Here is a 10,315-nt window from a genome sequence, read left to right on the forward strand (position 1 = left end):
CGTTTATTTCAAAACTTGGGCAAAAATACTGTGGCCGTGGCCACATAAGCCCACGACTACACGCAAAGTGCCTCGAGCGGCCAGTCGCGCGGCAATTTTGCGTGTATTCGCGGGCTTCTTTCACGCTCGGAAAAACACTTTTAAGATAACTTTCATGTGACGTCACGGAGCCATCTCTCACCGCGCTGGTACCCAAAGATGGCGACTACGATTACGTCATTATTATTATTTGATTTGTAAACATATACACACGATGGAGAAAGCGAGGAGCAAGGCTGGCAACTGCGACCAGAAGGGGCACAACGCCTGCCTACACTTCGGAAAGGACGAGAGAAACATAGAAGGAAAGATAGGAAGGAGGGGAGGAAGGAGGAAAGAAAGAGCGAGATGACAAATCTCAAAGAATAAAGTAAAACATACAATAGGGCCCGTCCCTGCAGGTCAAGCTACTAAAGAATGTAAAATAAAAGAAATAGTTGCTGGGTTACAAACGTGCCCCTAAGTACGATGACGTCAGTACAACGTATAATCATGCACACACTGTTTCGCTTTTTGACGACGATTGTTTTCCCCCGGTTTGTCACTGTTATCGCTCTGACGTTCAACACAAGACGCACCTGTCGTTGCTGTCATGCTTTCATGTTTCTTGCTTACGCCGCTTCTCGACCTGATAGTACCCAAATATGGCGTCCGCGATGACGTTCGTGCAAAGAAAGCTGTATTGCGAGTTTTAAGTATTATTATTATTTGGTTTGTACACATATAACACAAGGACACGAAAAAAAATAGGGAGGGAGCAAGCTGACAACTGCCACCGAGAGGGGCACAACGCCTGCCTACTCTTTCAGGAGGAGGGAATAGAGGAAATGAAAACATGAGGAAAGAAAAGAGGAAATGAAGAACTGACGGAGACACAGACAGAACAAAACAAAATACAAATAATGTCTGTAAACTGGAGGCCAAGTCAGTGTCCTTCAGAAAAGTTAGCAGGGCTCGATAAGCCTGGTCACGTCGGGAAGCGCACCCCCTTGGAAATAGGCAATCGTCGAGGGTCGCACATTGCAGTCCAATAAGTCCATATTTCTTAATTAGCTATGCGCGCTGCGCAACGAATGCGGGACACTCTAAAACGAGATGTTCAAGTGTCTCACAGAAGCCACAAAACGCACTTTAACAGCGAAGCTGTTTAAGCCAGCCGTAAAACGTGCGCGTTTCACGAAAAGCCAGCCGCGCCGTAGCCATGGCAACCAGCAACCACCTCGCGGAGCGTCGCACGCTATTCTGATGATGATAAGTGGTTCTTGAGGGAAAGGGAAAGGTTGGCGCTATCTTCTGCAGCCCTTGAGGGAGCACGGCTCAGCGCCAACGGGGAGGGGTAAGTGGGAGCGAAAGAAGGGGGAAAAAAAAAGCACGCTATTCTCGGGAGAGATAAAGAGAAAATGAGAGCGAAAGAGAGAGAGAGAAACGAATTTTAGCAGCACCAACGAGGCAACGCGCAGAGGCGCTGCCGACGCCAACCGCGCTTCTCCGCTTCCCGGAATTAGCGCCGAACGCTCGCGGTGTCCGTGACTGCAGCAGGCGCCTCTGGTGGCGGCTCGGCCGAGCTCCCACCAGTTGCGCGCTATTGCGCATGCGCTGTGACGTCATCCTGGCGTGTCGTCTGCTGCGAGCCGCCCGTACACTGTGCGTTAAAGCTGTGCATAGCTTTCGCCCCCCTTCCCCTACGTGAGCTCGGACTGGAAGTGCTTCGCAAGGCGTTCCCCGATGCCACGGACCACGAGGGAATGCTTATACACTTCGTATAACTTAGCATCACTTCGTATAGCCATGGTCAGCTAGGAACCGATCAGCTCCGCTGTTTCTTTAGCCTTGCGCCATTAGTGCAAGCTACCCCAATTTCTTTCCATGTTGCTATACAATTTCCTCATTGACACTTTTAATATAGTTTATAAGATTTGAGAATTGATTAATTAAGACTAATTATGTAATGAGGCGGATTGCAAAAAAATAATTTGAGTATCTCCAAGCGACTGCAAACATCATTACTTGGTTCTGTCCAGCTACGTGGCATTTGCATATTTTTTAAATCTTGGTGCATGATAGCTGGTACACCCTGTACAAATAAAGGAATAATACAACTCTCCCTTCTGATCACCTCAGAACGAGGTTGAGGGCTAGAGTGGCACCCACCAAGCTCGCTTTGGTGTTCTGTCGATGTACGCGAAGTGGACGGCGCGTCTTCTTACGAACATCCGTCTTCGTCTCGAAATGTGCCTCCAATCGCCCGTCGCAATGCACTAAGCCGGCAAAACTATGCTTCTTCGGCGCGTTCGTCACATTCGTATACGTCTCCGCATCCTTATATCCACGACAACTCTCGTTGATCACCTTCAATTTCCTCTTTTGCGTTTCTAACACAAGGGCAAACCTGCTTTGTGCTGGTTCTGTACTATGGTCGTAATACTTATATCGTCCTTTTCTGTCGCCCGACTATAACTTACGAAAAACACGCAGATCCATCGCGATGTTAGACTCCAACTGACACGCAGCTTGTATGAGTTAGAAAGAATAGCAGCAGTAGCGGATGACGCGCGCACGACATAGAAGTCTGTAGCTGCTAGTTCTCTATCCGGAACAAAATGGAACTGTTGACGAGACTTGTGTGCACAGAGATGTATAGACACATATCTAAATGCATTTAAGGCTCATAGTGGGCACATGACATACCAGTTCCCGATCCCTTCCGGCGGAGGGCGAGTAATTCAGAGCGGAAGTAGCATTTAAAACATAACAAAGACGTTTCGAAACAAACAGACAACCCCAGGGGTTCATATCGAGTGACCCAAAAATAAAGTAATTAAAATATAAGGAATAAACAAAAAGTTACGAAGCCGTTGAATTTATATGCTATTATATTAAGAATTGAATGTCATTTAGATATACATGTCAGTCGACCTTATTTGCACAGGCTTTATGTCGTGATTTGCAGCTTGATTACGCAGTATACGGGTACGCTCACTGGCAGTACTCAGTCGGCCAACAGCGCAAGACAGGGGTAATTGGAGATCACAGGGAGAGGCCTTCGTCCTGCAGTGGACATAAATATAGGCTGACGATGATGAAGTAAGCGAGATGCTACACTTACGTACATCGAAGCCCGCGAGGTTAGGTTAGGTTAGGTCGCTTCAAAAAGGCCGGGTCTTCCACACCTGACCAAGCCCACGAGGAGGAGAACTGAATAGACGATGTATATCCGGGCGCAATGCCGTCACAATAGCGTGTGGGGGAAAGAAATGGAAATCCCTGACCTGTCCCGTTCTGCTGCACTGCCTCCCTTAAGTATGATTCATACTTTACCTTACTTTGCCGGGACCTCTGCCACGCTTTCTGAAGTGTACTGGCTCTCCAGTGGCTCTCTATTCTCCTCTCACCCTTTGGAACCCCTGGAGATGCTTGCTTTGAGTACAATCTCCCCACCCCCTTATCCTCCCCTCAGAAAAAAAAAGGGTAAAAACCGTAGGCGTTCCCGTCGCTGTTTGCGTGGCTTCCTTATTTCGCAAGGACGGCTCTGAATGCATTCTTCTCTTGTGTTTTGTTTATTTACCGCTAGTTCAGGAAGACCTTTTCCCTATTCTGCGTTATTTCATTCCATAGGAGTTCTTTCCCGCACACTAGGGTCAAAGAAGGCGCTTACCTCTCCCCCATCGTTTGTTACTTTCTTTTCCTTTCAGCGGCTACGCGAAGCTCTCTTCCGTGCACGAGACAGGCATAGTGAGTAGACAACGGGACAAAGAAGTCAAACGGCATCGGGTGCGTTCAACACAAAGTGAAAGACTGCTGGTGAAGGAAGAAAGACGCCATCTGTGGTCCTTTAGTTTGGTAGCGGCTCTAGCGAAGCGTATTTCGGACTGAGAACTCTGGTTTAAACGCAAGCGTGGGGCGATGAAACTACGTCGAACCGTTCAGAAGACAGACTGCGTACAAAACGTCTGTGTGCTTTTAGTAAAGTGTGTTTCTTTCTTATTTGCATATGCACACTGCATAAAGACTTCCGCTGCCAGCAAGTTGCTTTCTTTTCTCCGTTTGTGATCCGGCCCGAAAGTACAATCAATTTTTGCAAGGGCATCGAAATATGAAACTCGCATTTGTGTTAGTGCTGGAGTGGAATGATTTATCTAAACAAACTGTAAGTGTTACTTATTTATCCTCTTTTAAGACAGAGTTGATGATGTATTGTTGATAAAGTTAACATTCAGTGGCCTCGGTCTCGTTTGTGCGTGTGAAGTGGGTATCAGATATCATATCTCCCTCGATTGATTCTGAGATGACATTCGCAGTACTCTGCTGTTTTCTTTGTAAACACCGCACTTCTGTAGTAAAGGTTAGTTTTTTGCTTTCCTTGCAACTATGTAACCTTTACAAACTTCTTTTATCATCCGATTGACTAATGATCTCCCTGATGTAATGCCCTCTGGTCTTTAGGGTATTGAATAAATAAAGAAGTAAGAATATGCGTCCGGATGGCTATTTACGCGTAGTAATATAGACGGCAGTCGCCAAACCGTCCATCAGAAGTCTTCATCTTCAAAAGTCTTCATCCTTCATCAAAAGTCCATGAAAAGACTTTGTATGTAATCATCTATAAATTTTGTATAGTACTGTCGAGTAATATGTTTTCGAAAAAAGAAAGAACAATTACCACTCTACGTTCTTCGTGAAACGTTCCGAGAAAGTACGACGATTCATTTGGTACACTGTTATACGGTACATCGAGCATCTCTGGACATTTAGTAGACTGGTTTGCCTTTCTATAGACTTTTTGTATGAACTTCTTACGGACTCTTTATGTTAAATGTATAACTCTCTGAAGACTAAAGTTGCCAACGAGTCACTTTCTTTTGTCCTTTTTGCGATTGACATTCTTCTGTAATGGCTACTAATAAGCAGTATAATAGACAATAACGAGCCTATAAACGTTTTATTTAGACTGTGTGTCTATATAAATTCTTTGTGTGTATATAAGGAGGAAGACGAAGTGTTTCTTCTGTGGAACGCATCTCGCCCATCTCTGTGTTTTTCTGGACTTCTAACTGCAATTGTGGGGTCTACCGCCCCGCATATCGCGGTGATGGACGGACAAGCTCACGGGGCCCCGCCTGGTTCCGGTTCAACGGCGGGCATCGCTTCGAGGAAGCGAGGCAACACGTCCAGTGAGAGCGAAGACACCGAGCTCTACTCCGCCTCAGGTGACGAGTCCTCGGAAGACAACTTTCAACCTGTCTTGCACCGCAAGGCCAAACGAAGGATCATGAACGCGTCTTCGGCGTCAAGTTCGACCACCGTGAAAAATGCGCCTCAGCGATGGCCTCATTCCATCCTGTTCGTGCCGCAGAACACAACTGACAATCTGCGCGTGCTCAACAGGCAAGCACTTTCCTTGTATCTAGAAAACACCGTGCCGAATGAGATTAAAGATGTCAGGCTGAATACAAGGAAAAACATTATGGCGGTCGATGTGAAGAACTCGAGTGCGCTGAACACATTGCAGCATATAACGCAACTGGGCAACATCAAAGTCCGATCCATCGTGCCCGCTGGTGGTGCCACTGTAACAGGAGTCATTTATGACATCGACAACGAAATTTCCAATGCAGACCTGCCAATTCTCATACAACCGGCAAGCGAAAACAACGTCATTGTGTACGTGGGCCGCCTCGGCAACACACGTTGTGTCAGAATAACATTCAAAGGCGACTGTCTTCCCTCGTACGTGAAGGTAGGCCACTTTCGCCACCCGGTTCGACCATATGTTCCGAGGCCTATGCAGTGTTTCAACTGCCAGAAGATGGGCTATGTGAAGGGCGTTTGCAGAAATTCCGCAATATGCCCCCGATGCGCCGAGCCCCACCCAGAAGACAAGTGCAGCGCAACTACTTTGAAGTGCCCAAACTGTCAGGGTGCTCACAGTGCTTCTTCCAAATTTCTATTCTTAGACAAATGGCGAGAGACAGCTCAACCCACAAAGAGGCCGCTGAAAAAGTCCGACGAAGACGACGCCACCGTCGAAGGTCCTCACGACGGACAACGTCAACATTTAAAGATATGTCGACCGTTCATAGAACACAGCCAGCTGCTGCTCTGAGCGCGACAAACGCCGAGGTTGGAAGAGAGAAAACTGGGAGATCGCTCTCTACAAAGGAATGGCCACCTCTTACGCCTACACGACCTGTAGCAGAGCCACAGAAGAAGCCACCTCCAGTACAGCAAGGTGCTGCATCGGATGACTTGCAGAATACAGATAAGCAAGTGGTCGCTCTTCTGCGACCCCTAATGAGTGCCATTCGCGTGTTATTGAACAACATGCAGACGCCGCCAGCCAGAAGTGCACTTCAAGTACTGGACGCTCTGAGTCCGGTGCTGGCAGCCCTTGAGTAGACCATGGCTCAACAGCTACTGCCTTTCAGGGATGAGGTCCGAAAAGCAACAATTTTTCAGTGGAATGCCCGGGGACTCAGATCGCGCATTGCTGATTTTCGTCGGTTCGTTTACGCCCATATGTTTCCGATCATTGTCATCTGCGAACCGAACTTATCCCACACAATCAGGCTCTCTGGATATGAATCATTCATGTCATCTACTACTGGTGAAAACAGCAAGGTTATGGTGTTTATTCGTCGCAATCTCACTTACATTCTCCAGCCTGTGGCTCCGCATGACGACAATCAATATATATGTCTAACAGTGAAAAAGAAGAAACTTACCATCACCGTTGTGGGCGCTTACCTGTCTCCATCAAGTCGATTTGATCAAACAAGACTACGCGACATCCTATCATCAACTCCTGATCCGTGGGTCATCATTGGGGATTTCAACGCTCATCACACACTGTGGGGCAGTACGAAGATCAACGCGAAAGGCAGACATTTGGTATCCGTCGCTCATGACAATGAACTTTTGTTGTTAAATGACGGCAGTCCTACGTTCTTACGTGGCTCCACGTACAGCAGCTGTCTGGACTTGGCGTTTGTCTCACGAAGCCTCGTCAGACGTGCTGGGTGGTTTGCAGATATAGAAACACATGGGAGTGACCACATTCCCACATACGTCAAAATAAGCGGATTATCTCCTTCCAAGATACGCGATACCATCCAAAGAGTGGACTGGACCAAATTTCAGTCTCTCATGGAAGAGCACTGTCAAGACAACATTTCACATCGTTTGGAAGAGACTATCAAGAGCGCAGTACAAGATACTATGTGCACTCTCACATGCTCTTCGAAGCTAACGGAATTTGACATAGAATTAGAACGACTTCGAGCAATTCGTCGACGTGCTGAACGAAGGTACCGCCGCACGCATGCAATGGATGATTTACGGACCGCCAGACGCATCCAAAAGAAGATCCAGCGCCGGTTAGCTAAGCTGGAATCACAACACTGGGCTGAGTTTTGTGAGTCTCTAGACCCTCGCAAGCCTTTATCGCAATTGTGGAGGACGGTACGAGGTCTCCGGACACTGCCCGTGCAGCGGTTTCCATTCAAGGCCCTAGCCCTTTCACAACAGCGACCGGATATTGACGTGGCAGAAGAGTTCTGCGCCAGATTATCCGGCCAACTCGCTTCTCCCAACAATTTTCCGCCTTCGAGTAGCTCTCCACCACCGCGAGATCAACGCATGGATATACCTTTTTCAATCCATGAACTTAAGGCAGCACTAGCTTTGTGTGGACGCACATCGGCTCCAGGACCTGACGGCATTTCTTACAGAGCCCTACGTCATCTGGGTGAGCGCGCAAGCATTGTTCTCCTAGAGCTCTACAATGAATCTTGGCGAGATGGCACGCTCCCGATAAGCTGGAAAACCAGTCGCCTGGTTCCACTACTGAAGCCTGGCAAATCTCCTTTGGAGCTCTCATCGTATCGCCCGATCGCTTTGGCTAGTTGTGTGGGCAAAGTAATGGAGAGAATGATCCTAGGACGCCTGGAGTGGTACCTAGAGTACCACAACATTTACCCAGAGGCTATGACGGGCTTTCGCCGTGGTCGATCATCGATAGATAACGTCGTCGACCTAGTCACCTACGTTCAGCGCGAAAAATGCCGAAAGCGTCTTTGCGCTTCCTTGTTTCTCGACGTGAAAGGGGCATATGACAACATTACACATGAAGCCATACTTACTGCTCTCGAAGAGGTAGGTGTGGGCGGCCGGATGCTTCAATGGATACGCGACTACCTCTCCATGCGATCCTTTTTCGTGAACACTGAGGACGGCCACACCTCTCTACATTACAGCTACCGCGGCGTCCCCCAGGGCGGTGTCCTCAGCCCTGTGCTGTTCAATCTGACTCTCCTTTCTCTCCTTGAGCACCTGCCAAGCACAGTTCAGCTATCAATGTATGCGGATGACATCTGCGTTTGGACGTCTGCAGTAACACGCCTACAACTGCGTGCGAGGATCCAGAAAGCCGCATCTCAGACTGCTATTTACCTCCGGAATCGAGGTCTGGAAATATCGTCTGAGAAATGCGCACTTGTGGCATTTACACGGAAGCCCATGGCGAACTACAGCGTATTGATAAATGGCCAAAGAATACCCTACATTCGATCTTACAAGTTTCTAGGCGTTATAATTGACAGAGACATGTCATGGAGCCATCATGTTTCATACATGAAGAAGCGGTTAACAGGCATCTGTCACCTGTTTAAGTTCTTCACTGGAAAGACATGGGGAATGTCCACAAGTGCTATGCTGCAACTATACAATGTGCTGTTTCTTGGCTTCCTGCGGTACAGCTTGCCAGCCTTAACTAACGTCAACAAAACGAGTCTGCGCACCATACAAAGTGTTCAAGCACAAGCGCTCCGCATTTGCCTAGGCCTGCCTCGGAGTGCATCCACAGTGGCGACTATAGCAATTGCTGGAGACCACCTCGCCAAGACTCACATTGAGGTTGAAGCATTAAGGACACATATACGACATCTTGCCCGGACTCCCCACCACCACCTGGCATCTCTGCCAGCGGACAGACAACGTACCTCTTTCTGCCAAACAATAGCCACGCATGGTGAATCATTACCAACTTGCTTCACTCCTGCCGCAAGACCTTCGATTCCTCCGTGGTGCCTTACCCAGCCAAATATCAACCTGACAATACCTGGCATCCAGAAAAAAGCAGAGCTGTCATCACCAGCCCTTAAACAGCTCGCCTTACTCCTGTTGTACGAGAAGTACCAAGACTCTGCCCATATACACACCGACGGCTCCGTCCTGCCGAACAGCTCTACCGCGGCAGTGGTGATACCAACGATGGGCACAACTATTAAATTCAAGACGTCTCACGTCACAACATCGACGGCAGCAGAGCTCGCAGCACTTTGTGCCGCGCTGAAATTCATTAGTGACCAAGTGACACACAAATGGACAATTTTCTCCGACTCAAAGGCGGCTCTGCAGTCTCTACTATCACCTTTACGCCGCGGTCCACACGAGCAGCTGGTCTTTGAGATTGCCGAGGCAATACACAATCTGACTGAGATAGGGCAAGAAATAACTTTTCAGTGGCTTCCAAGTCACTGTGGAATTATCGGCAATGAACGGGCCGATCAAGCTGCCCGCACAGCTCATAAAGAAGATCACAAACGACCCATTCCACTTTCTAGGACTGACGCTGCACGGAAGCTCCGCGTGCTCGCTCGCCAACGCACAAGGTCACAATGGCATGAATCGCACTTCATGCATGCTCGCTTATACTCTCTGGACCCAACCCTAAGCCTTCGAGTACCATCAAGGCTTCGCCGAGGAGACGCAACACTTTTGTGCAGATTATGGTTGGGCGTTGCGTTTACCAACGCCTATGCGTTCCGCATAGGAATGGCCGACAGCGCAGCCTGTGACCACTGCGGCAATGAAGAATCAATTGTACATATATTGTGCGACTGCCCGCAGTACAGTGCGCAAAGACATTCTCTTACCAACGCGTTCAACCAATTGGACGACCGGCCTCTGTCGGAAGAAAAAATTCTCCACCACAGACTGGACCCAACGTCACAGAAGAAGGCCGTGCAGGCGCTTCTGCGCTTCTTGCGAGCCACCGGCCTATCTGACCGACTGTGATTCGAACGCTCTTCCGGTGCAACGAAACAATCGCACACCTTCTTTGTGAGTGCCCTCGTTTTAACCCGCAGAGAGCAGCTCTCTCAGCCACGATAGGTCAACTGGACAAACGCTTAATAACGCAAATCAACATCCTTGTAAACTGGCCTACACGAACAACAGCGCGAGCCACCTTGAAGGCACTGCTGCGTTATTTAAAAGA

The sequence above is a fragment of the Dermacentor silvarum genome, chromosome 10, assembly GCF_013339745.2.
Source record: "Dermacentor silvarum isolate Dsil-2018 chromosome 10, BIME_Dsil_1.4, whole genome shotgun sequence".
Taxonomy (NCBI): domain Eukaryota; kingdom Metazoa; phylum Arthropoda; class Arachnida; order Ixodida; family Ixodidae; genus Dermacentor; species Dermacentor silvarum.